The sequence below is a fragment of the Thermobia domestica genome, chromosome 2, assembly GCF_964235325.1.
Source record: "Thermobia domestica chromosome 2, izTheDome1.hap1.1, whole genome shotgun sequence".
Taxonomy (NCBI): Eukaryota; Metazoa; Arthropoda; class Insecta; order Zygentoma; family Lepismatidae; genus Thermobia; species Thermobia domestica.
In genome coordinates this window covers 133,119,246-133,130,956 of record NC_137455.1, presented here as the reverse complement: position 1 = coordinate 133,130,956, position 11,711 = coordinate 133,119,246, and the positions used below count along the sequence as shown (strand labels likewise).

Below are 11,711 nucleotides of genomic sequence, written 5' to 3'. Positions count from 1 at the left end.
TCACATCCTTCATTCAGGCTCGTGCTTAGTCAGGTTCTGGCTCAGATCCTTTAATAAGACTTACAGTTATTAGCCTCCTGGCACTCGCGCTTACGAATTTTATTCGGGCACATTTTCCGTGAACTAAACCCAAAATATAGTAGAAACACGTGTAAAAACAAGAACATTTATTTGAACAATCTCAACCTAAAAATAATAAAGCCCAAACAATGAAGAAACACAGTGCAAGGAAAAACAATTAATGCGTTCCGGGTTCTGTGACTTCTGAGGGCTGCAATTAGAATTATCACTAACATTAACTATCAATATCCATAAAACAATAACAATGAATGGATGATAACATTCATATAAATTTATTATAATATAGCAATTTACCCTGCGTATTTGTAGTGTTAGAATTAGTAATATTTTTGTCTCTATGTAGTTTCAACAATCAAATGATGTTAGAATATGCTCGGAGTATATAAAAGTATATGCTAAAAGCAGAAGACGTGATTTCCTCTCTTCCGCGTGACGTCACACTTCCAGCGACCAATACCTGTTCGAATCGCATATTTAGCAGACTCTACGCTCCTGCCTATAGCCCAGTGATGCCAATTGAAGGGAAATTTCCCTTGGCGCAGGGAAATTTTGAGTAAATTTTGGAGAAAAGGGAAAAAGGGAAATTGCTTGTAATCTCTCAATATTGCAGGGAAATTTGAACCTCTCTTCAATCATTTATAGATTGAATGTATTTACGTATCTGATTAATCTCATTAAAATTCAGTATACATTCAACATCCTATTTGTTCCAAACATAATCCGTTGCACATATTTCACATAAATTCTCACAAGTTATCTTGCTTTGCATTCGTTAATATTTATCAACATTACACATCGAGCAACATATTCAGTTAAATTCGAAACATTACAACAATGCTTATTTAAAATCTTTTATCAAAATTTATCTTCCCATTGTTGAATTAAATGCAGTGCAATAAGATGAAATATTTTTCAATTAAATTATCACTCCAGCTATTTTAACAGTTTGGTTTTCCCAACCAGAAAATTGATTGTGAAGAGGATTAATCGATGTAAGAGAACAAAATCTGCGTGTCGTGAATGCAAATATGTATATATGGGCGAATACTGGGTCATTTGTGTATGTGCGTTTGTGTAAGTTTACAAATTTTCTGGTGACTGTGCTTGTAATTATAAATTCTTAAGAATTCCACATCTCTAAACTTTGATTTAGTTTGTATTGTGCTTACGAACATTCCTCGTGTATAGCCAAAGACAGTAGCAGCTAGTTTTCTTTGTAACTGTTCGTATTCGTTTCAGTAAATATGGGAGTACTGTTCTTAAGTAAGTACATACCAAATATGTACTTAATATTTTCTTTGTACCTTAGGTTACATTAATATTAAAATCTATCATGATATCTAGGATAAAATTTAAATTTACATAATATTTATTTATTTTAAATTCACACAATATTTTTTAATGATTTATTTAGGTTGTCCGTCCTGACCGACGTATTTATAGGATTTTTCCTCAGTGACACCAGGCAAATGCAGAGATTGCACCTTTAACATAGGTCCTGGCCTAAACATTTCCATATCCTTTCCCCTCTATCGCGACGCCTTAGATACCTAAACAACAAATCAAGTTCAAATTCTGCGTAAGCTCAAAGGAAGGCTGTCAGGTATCTGCTTGTATGTGGTGATAAGATTGGGGTGGAAGCGAAAACGATTTAAAAATACGTTTACTAAATACAGTACTTGAACGGTTTGGATGAAGGGAAATTTTGTCCGGAAAATGGAAATTCTGAAGCTTGTGAAGGGAAAACGGCACTGAAGGAATTGGCATCACTGCTATAGCCAAATTACAGAAGAAAATTATAAAAATTGGGAAAAAATCACAGAAAAAACATTTAAAGAGAAAGCGCAGGAAAAGTGGTATGAAGAAGTTGTTAAGAAGAGCAGTTTAAAAGGAATATACACACATAAAAAGAGTTATGAGAAAATAAATTACATGAACAATGATTTAGGAAGCATTTTACTTTTCAAAGCCAGGTCAGGGAGCCTTGAAACAGGGGTAAGACTGAAAAAATTTAAAGAAGTAAATGAAAAATGTCAATTATGTTTTAAAGAGGATGAAACATTAGAACACATATTGTTAAAATGTGAAGAAACCCAAAAAATCAGGGAATAATGGAAATGGATCGATGAAAAGAAAGAGGAAGGAAATTTAGTTAAATTAGCTTGGAGGCTAGGCTTTAATGTAAATGGAAGGGAACTAAGTGAGAAAGAAATGGAAAAAACCAAAGAACTTCTTGAATTTTGGTGGAAAAAGAAAATGGAAAAAGTTAAATGAAAAAAAAACAGTACTTACTTTTTTTTTTCTTTTTTTCCAGGATCCAAACTTCCGAAGAGAAGGAAGGGAAATACCTTGAACCTGAACCTGAACCTGAACAGTTAGATGTTCTATCTTACGGTGGCAGTTGAAACTTCCTCTTTACAGTTCATGGTTTTATCGACAGAGGATTATGAAACTATTTTCATATTTTGTGCAACGTAATCTCGTCTTAGGCCGCGCCTCGATTGCTTCCGAATGCGATTGCGAATTTCCCAGTAAATGTATATAATGGAGTGCATACTCTCATGTGCATTCAACCGTAAAATTACCTTTTTTATGACAAACTATTTTTGATCAGTACCAATTTCCATAATGAAATTGCTCAAAAATTGCACTAATATGCTTATTCGTTAATTGTTCCATATTTTATTATTATTATTAATTTTAATTTTAAAGGTTGATACTGGAAACCACGGAAATTTTCTAACCCTTGCTTCCAATTAATATGTTTGAATCGTGGATTGGCAACCTTGCTTGTAGTATAAAGTGACATACTGTTAGGAGTTTGGATGGGCGGGGAACTTGGAACATATTTAAAATCAGAATTTGGTAATTGGGGGTAAGTAATCTTTGATAAGTGATAGGTTTCGCCTTTAGGAGAAATCAAATTGTATGAAAATATTAGGCCTCCAATTTTAGTATATCCCGATACAACATCCACCTACGGTTGCAAACTACCGAACTTTATCTCAACTAAATTGTGAAACTTGTAGACGTCAAAATTTTTTCATTTATCACGAAATTAAGTGTCACTACTTTAGAAAGTGTCGTGCAGGTTTGCGTTTGGTACCACTCAAAGTAATTGTTGAAAACTTATAATTCTTTCACAGAATTCATTCTTATGGTGTCCTAAATAATTTGTGTTGGGTGATAAAAATATTTCACTCGGTATAGGTAAAATTCAAGGGTACCATCAGAAGTAATTGTTGAAAAAATAAAATTCGTTTATGATTTGCGTATAAATTTGGCTTCCGGATGTACCACATTAAAACTAGAATGCGAACAACAAACCAGCACGTGCTAGGTGGCCACTGGAAAGCATGAATGCTATATAACTGCGTCAGGGCAGGCCAGATTTTAGCGAGGGTGTGCGTCCGAAGGGAGCAGGTGCGTCAGAGAAGGTGCGTAAATGCAGAAGCGAGACTAGTGAAAACAAATGCATGATAATGAATTTCAACTGTGCTTGTGATGGTTTCATACTAGTTGCCCTTCACTTGTACACATAAAATGCAGTATCTGAACACTGTGCAGAAGTGCAACGCCGTTGTAAAATAGCGCATTGGTTTTCCTTTGGCGCACCACTAGAAACAATTGTTGAAAAATTATAATTTTTTCACTAATTTCTTTCTTATTACCCCTAAAAGGTTTCCACTAAGCGACATGAACATATCTCACGTGGCACAGATAAAAGTCAAGGCAGCCACCAGGAGTAATTATTAAAAAATTAATAGTTACTATACAATTTGCTTATGGGTGATTCCACGAAAAAGGGAAATTTTCTGTCACGGCAATTCTTCAAACTACTACTAGAAAGAATCACCTCATTTTTATTTTGTTTGGTAGTAACCGTCACAAAGTAGGTATGCCATGTATAACAGTTTGCAAATATAACACGAAACATACGTAAAACATTAATTATTACCCAATTTCTCAACACCGTGGGCTGTCACAGACTACAGTTGACTGATTTTAATCAATAAATTACAACTGAAGTCGCAAATCAAACATCATTTAATGGTAATTAAATGGAAGAGAACACTTCAATGTTTCGGTTTTGTGGAAAGTAAACCTTTATAACGATTATTTTCGAAAGCTTGACTATGCTTCGTTTCTGTCACCTCTATTTCGTCTCAACTCCATGGCAATAGAAAAATTATCATTGCTCTCAACAGATAGCATGGTCGTCCACATTGGCAACACCTACAAGAAGACGAGGCAGATATGTTTGACTGAAGAACAGAAAGAGTTGTGTGCATGTGTTAAAAGCTATAGGAAAAATATTTTTGTGTGTGGAAAGCAGGTGCGTATATTAATTGATACTCAACACCATGGTATTTATTACTGAATGTATTTGTATGGTATATACCTTCTTTCCCTTGATGAACCTACGCCTTAATGTAGGAAATTCGTACACAATTACTCACATGTACTGGTTAAAAAGTGGGCCGGTAAAGATAAATTATATTCGATTTTCTCAACTCCGTGTCCATCTGAAAACTAAGGAATCCACGGTGTTGAGACAAGTTCACGGAGTTGATAATCCTATAGTGTTTGTTATGCTCATGCTCTTCCAAATGTTTGTTCTTTCAATATATTGATAGAAATAAAGCTCGTTTATGGTCTAGTGTCTAGTGTGCTCGGCTTTCGTGCGTGGTTCTGGGTTTGTTTCCAGGTGGAAGCTCAAAAATTAATAGTGTTTACTTCGCACAGTGAGGCAATTGAAAAACTCATTTGAGTAGAGATGTACTGAAACCTGATCGCGCAGACCATCGCAACGGTCGTAGGAGCCGACACGCTGACCACGTGTCATTCACACTCAAAGGCCGGCTGGTGGGTCCTAGCCCATTTAAGGAGTGTTTCGCGGAAGTTCAGATTTAAGGCTGTAAGGTAGCCGGAGGTAAAACTTCAGTCAAGTCAAGAAGGATGGTATCTGTTTTTAAGTTATTGACGTCTCAATCTTACGATCAGCTAATTGTTTTCTTTTCAGGGATTGTCGAAGAGTCTGAGGGCAATGTACGGACAGTCACTTTTATGACGCGGATCGGGAGGAATTTCTCTTGGCCTACTAAACCTGACGTTTAAAAAGCGTTGGCAGTTGTCATTCTGTGCAGACTAGAACAGCCCTTCCCTGTTTCCTCAAGACATTTCCTTCATTGGAGTGGAAAATGTAGGGGTGTAGCCAGCAGGTTTGTGTAGGGGGGGGGGGCCTGTCGTTTTTGAGGGTGGGCCAGCTACAATGTACAAAAAAAAAAAAGTTCTGCTGCTAGTTTTTTTGAGGCCTGAAAGAAAGGAAAATTTTGGTTTCCTATTTTAGCTTCGGCAAATTTTTACTTTGACTCCAACTGTGACTTTAACCGGATCACATGAATCAATTACAATTACTAACACAGTGAAAGTAATGTACGATGTTAAGAATTATACTATAAGTACAAGGGCCACAATGTTACTATACGATGTTAAGAATTATACTATAAGTACAAGGGCCACAATGTTACTAAACATCAATTCAGGTGAAGCGGTGACTATGAATTTTGAGATCTAAATGGGGGGCTACCGCCCCCCAACCCCCCCGCTCAAGTACCATAAAAACATCCAAAATAATAATAAATAATCACACCACTACTATAAAGCTAAGATAAGAAGGAAAAAATTTTAAAAAAAAACACTCGTCTCTAATCAAATCAGTGCATGACAAAGAAAAAAAAATTACATCTCAACAAGACAATAGGACAAGCAGCAGCAAACCAAATACTTTGCCTAATACTCAAATGCAAAACAAATCAAGAATAAAAATAATATGAATTAAAAAAAGAAAACACTCACCATTTCGCCATAGGAGAAATCTCATGAATAATGAACTCATAACTGCTGATTCCACACACGAAATAATAAGATACCAAGAACACATGCACAATACTCAACATTACTGAAAAATGTTCCTTTCCGCACACACGTCGTTTTATTAAACCGAGCACACTTGCTATTATTACAAACAAGAAACCAATAAACGTCCACTTTTAGAATACGTCGAAAATATCTTCAGTTTAGACCACAACTATGATAGGTTTTCTCTAACTCAATTCAACCAATTCAATTACGCGCTCCCGCATGCCACAAACAGCAGCACACACATACATGCACACAGAACATGTGACTACTAACCAACTACCATATGACTACACAGACACCTAGTGGGAAAAATATAAACTAAGCCGTCACACCAAAGGCACGAACAGTTCTAACAAGTGACTCACGCACAAACAGTTCCAGGAAGTAACTGAACCTATAAGAACCGATTAAAGTCACAGTTGGAAAAATGAAATGAAATTTTTGAGTTTTACGTCCCACGGTTATGCCGGTGAGGCTAAAGGAGACGGTGAAGATGAGAGATGAATGAAATGGTGGAATGAAGAAAGTGGGAGGAAACGGGAGAACCCCGAGAAAACCCACGCACACGGTGTTTGTCCACCACAAAGTTCACTTGGCGGGAGCAGGGTTTGAACCCGAGACAAAGTCACAGTTGGAGTCAAAGTAAAGACTTACCTTAGCGGCTTCTTCTTCTTCTTCGTCTATTATTATTATTATCCATAAATTATATTCAAGATAGTTTTTATTATGCTTAATCAAGAACTATTGTCCGGGACCAAACGCTATACTTTTGTGCATAATTATAAAGGTAACCAAGAAAGTTCTGTCCCTTTTCGTGGAGGTATGTGTTCAATTGGACCTCACACTGAGAGTTGAATGCGAGTGGAGATAAGGCGAACGTCAGTTGTTGGTGTGGGTATATCCAACATACTACCTGGTTGTGGCAATTCAGGCACACCGTGAACTTGCGTAAAGACAGAGGGAACATGGGACATCCACGGAGCGTCATAAGAGCATGTATGCTGAACGAGTTCAAATGGAAGTCAAACGCCGCTGTAGCGGGACAGAAGATGGTGTTGTGAGGGTGTCGTGACGACGCGAACATTGCAGCGATGGTTTAACAAGTTTAAGAACGATGACGAAACACTCGAAAACACCACGTGCCAGAAGACCAACACATGTACAAAGAGGAACTGAGACTACAATACAGTATGTGGTGAAACCATTCGGCAGCACATCCATCGACTTGTGAAGCACTACAAGTTGGGTCGATGGGTCTCTCATATTTTGACTCCGGGCCAGAAGGCAACGCGGCAGTCGCCTGTATTTATTTACTGTTTCGGAGCCATTTCTGGACAGGGCGTTAACATGTGATAAAAAGTGTCCTATACGAAGCTCCACGGCGCCGTCATCATTGGTTAGCATCCCATGAATCGATTTCAAAACAGCAGAAACCAGCACTGTACCAGAAGAAGGTCCTTCTGTGTGTTTGGTGCATCGGAAACTGCTACCAGCTGGTCAGAGTATTAATGCAACTGTGTACTGTCAGCAGTTGAGCTGTGCTCAACAAAAATTCAAAACTCTGGAGCCATCACTTCTGAATTGCAAATGGGTCCTCGTTTACGGGACAACGCTAAGTCCCACGTGGATAGGATGACTCAGGACACCATTTTCCGCCTTGGATGGGAAACAATATTGCAACCACTAAATTCCCCGGGTATTGTGCCGTCCGATTATCACCTGTTCCATTCTTTGGACAATCACCTTAGAAGACGCCAATTCAAATCCCCAGTAAAAGTCCAAAATGCACCTGATATTTTCTTCGTTTCACGGCCCACCAAGTTCTACCGCGATGGATTGCATGGCCTTCCAGAACGTTTTCAGAAGGTCGTCGATGCTGATGGGGACTATTTTTGATCTTCCAGGTTAGGTGACATATCGATGTTCGAAGGTGGTGGGTGAAATCTTTTCTTGGTTACTTTTATATTTAAATTTAAGACCTTGTATACTGTACAGAACCTATCTACACAAGATTCATTTTCTTTGAAATTTCTTTATGGTTTCCTGACAAAAATAATTTATTTATTATTCATGACTAAAAAAAAAAACATAATTATTTTATTACACTGAGTAGGAGTAAAACAGAGCGAATGAAATCCAAATTGAATAAAAGCATTGTTTCTCACCAAATTTTCCATCCTCTGTCTTTTAAAACACTTGTTAAAGCATATAAAATATACTGTACTTACAAATCAGTTTAGTATCTTTGTTTTATGGCTGTATTTGTAGTACCTTGTTAAAACGTTTGTCTTCAAACTGTCAAATATAAATCGCAGTAAATTGTGTAATCTGCTGTCACAAAAAAGTATCCTATTTTTCGATCGTTATAAGGAAGAGATACTATACTGTTTTTCGATCGGTATGGAAAAACAATATTTCTCCATACTATTTTACCATAAATTATTAATTGTCAGTAAACTTTGTTACTTTTAAATAAATGAAGCGAGATAATTTTACTATGATGTTTTGAAAGCTGGTCATTTGGGGGGGGGGGGCAGGAATCCATTTGGAAGGGCCTGGCCCCGATGGGCCCCCCCTTGTCTACACCCCTAGAAAAATGAGGGCTACTTAACAAAGAACATCGAATTATCCAAAGAAAACAGAAATGATGAGTGCCTTACACTGTCATTTAGTGTGCATTATACAGGGCATTTCAAAACAATACCGACAACGTTTGGGAGTGATTCCTAACACCAACTGCACGGTGATTCCTAACACCAACGGTATTGCACTTTCGACGTGTTGACTTGATCACACAGAGAAGACAGACGGTTTACATAAGCTCAGAAAACAAATGAAGTAGACAATAGACAGGTTTAGTGACTACTTCATCTGTTTCGTAAGCTTATGTGAAAAGTTTGTCCTCTCCATATGATAGTCAACATATTGAAAGCGCAATAATTTTTCAATATTCGATAAGTGTATGTGTATTTCTTTTTTTCTTATTTACGTCACATATTCATATATATATATATATTTGGTCTAGGAATTAATTCGTGCGGTTGGTACGCACACATTGAAGCTGTAGTACAAACACAAAATACATAAATACCTAAGAAAAATATTGTCCATCGCTAGCCACCACTTTCGCCCATCTGTCAGGCAATGTACGGATTCCGTGGCGAAAGAAGTCCTCATCCTTGGAAGCGATCCAGTCAGAGACCCATGTTTCGATATCTTCTGAAGAAGTAAACCGCTGTCCAATCAAATCGTTGTTCATGCAATCGAACAAGTAGTAGTCCGAAGGAGCAACGTCTGGTGAATACGGCGGGTGGGGTAAAACTTCCCATCCGACATTTTCTAAATAGGTTTTGACCGGTTTTGCGACATGTGGGCGAGCGTTATCATGTTGAACAATAAGTTTATCATGTCTGTTCTCCCATTCTGGTCGTGTTCTGGCCAGAGCTTGCTTCAAACGCATTAATTGTCGTCGATAACGTTCTCCATTCATAGTTTCACCCGGTTGCAGCAGCTCATAGTACACCACACCTTTCATATCCCACCATATGCACAGCATAACCTTTGCACAGTGAATATCTCGTTTTGGTTGTGATGGACCTGGTTCACCTGGTTTCACCCAGGCCTTTTTTCGTTTAGGGTTCTCGTAATGGATCCACTTCTCATCACCCGTAATAATTCGATGCAGAAACCCCTTTCTGCTCTGTCGTTGAAGCAGCAATTCGCAAATGGTTTTTCGTCTTTCAACGTCTCTGTCTTTCAATTCATGTGGAACCCAATGTGACATCTTTTGAATCATTCCCATGGCTTTCAAGCGTTTGGAGACTGTTGTTTGATCAACGCCTAATGCTGCTGCAAGTTGTTCCTGCGTTTGACACGAATCCTGCTCGAGCAATGCTGTCAATTCTTCGTCTTGAAATTTTTTTGGCTGTCCAGCTCGCTCTTGGTCTGCCAAGCCGAAATCACCACTTCTAAACCGTGCAAACCACTTCTGACACGTTCGCTCAGCTAGTGCATGGTCACCATACACTTCCACCAAAATACGATGACTTTCAGTCGCACTTTTCTGCATGTTAAAGTAATGCAGCAGGACACTCCGCAAAAACACTTTATCAGTCACAAATTGCGCCATGTTCACTTAACTACAAACTGGTGTTGTTGACGCTTTAATCCACTGCCCTATACTACGAACGATACGCGATGACAGGGGTTTGCAACACATGTGTGGATACACGGAACTGTGGGACGCTCCGTTCGTTGCGCCATCTCTTGTCCACCCGCACGAATTAATTCCTAGACCAAATATATATATATATATATATATATATATATATATATATATATATATATATATATACTCAATTTGGAACCTTCATTAGATATATTTTTATATGTTTGCAGTATTTTCTGGAGTATTTTTGTATAACAAATTACGTGTCATCTAGTTTGTTAGAATTTTGTTCAACATAAGGAGAATATTTTGACTTACAAAAACTATTGGAAAATTATTTCAATTTTTATGTAAATTATAAGCTTAATCACTTATAAACCAAAATTTATCACCCAGATGTATCACGTTTCTCAACTCCACAGCAATTTTCAACTCCGTGTTAACTAATCTCAACTCCGTGACCTATGGTCTCAACTCCGTGGGTGCTGAAAAGTTTATTATTTTTTCTTTACTACACCAATAACGATTAAGCTCTGCTGAACACCTAATTAACATGTACTTAGTAGTAGTAAGTGCATGTGATATTTTTATCGAAATAGGCGACCATCAACGGAACAAAAATTTTCCAAGTGAAAATTTCCGTTTCTCGTGGAATCACCCTTATAAGTACGGCTTCCGGATGTGTAACTTAAAAATTACAATTTCAAAAAACGGCTAATGTTTAGCAGGGAGCAATTGTGCTCAAATAAAGTTTAAATTTCCTTAAATTCTGTCCACATTATTTTAGTTTAGATGCGTTAGGTTAGTTTATGTTATAGGCTGTTCACTTTCCTCGTATACAGTTGCTGTCCGATGCCGACACACCGCGGGTGGTGGAGAATGGCACCAAATTCAGTATGGGGGCTTATTTATGGCTGGTGGAAAGAAAGTTGGTGAGGGTGACAGATCTGTAGTTGCCATATTTATCTTTTTGTGTTATTGCTAGAGCTCTTTTAGAAAAAACTATAATAAAAAAACGTAATACCTAAGAATTTTGTATACGAGGAAACGCTTGCGAAGCTGCTAATATATATAAAAGTGGATAGCATGGGATAATAATAATAATTATTATTATTATTTAAGGGTTAAGTTCCAAAGTTGGGCGTCCGTTTCCAGCAAAATTTTTAAAATTTACAGGAAAGATGTGAATAATTTGATCGTTTGTGTGCTTGATAATATATGAGAGTCTCGAAAATTTTTTTTATTTGTTATATATAAGCGGTTACAAACATGGGACTATACGGCGAGCGGAGGGAACTACTTGGTGCAAGGTAACCGAAGAGAAAGAAACGGGTATTTAAGTTATCAACATGGCGAATGTACAAGGGCAATGAACTAACAGTTTTAACATTTGTGAAGCAATACGTTGATAACGAGCAAAATCTTAAAAGTTTGTGAAGAGCACGGATTAATGAATCTAATAACAAATTGCAGAAAGTGTGGAAAGGAGATAACAGGGAAAAAACTTAGCGAAAGCGGACGCCCAACTTCGGAATAA

At 37.5% G+C, this 11,711-nt stretch overlaps 1 protein-coding gene across 1 annotated transcript in view; it reads left to right on the top strand.

Annotated features, from left to right (window-relative positions):
• The first annotated feature begins 2,838 nt into the window (after positions 1-2,838).
• The window catches only part of LOC145675578 (putative oxidoreductase YteT), a 70,657-nt gene continuing 61,784 nt past the window's right edge, over positions 2,839-11,711 (top strand). The window contains exon 1 of the mRNA XM_081746101.1: positions 2,839-2,956. The gene's annotated coding sequence lies outside the window, so the exon portion shown is untranslated. The remainder of the gene's footprint in view (positions 2,957-11,711) is intronic.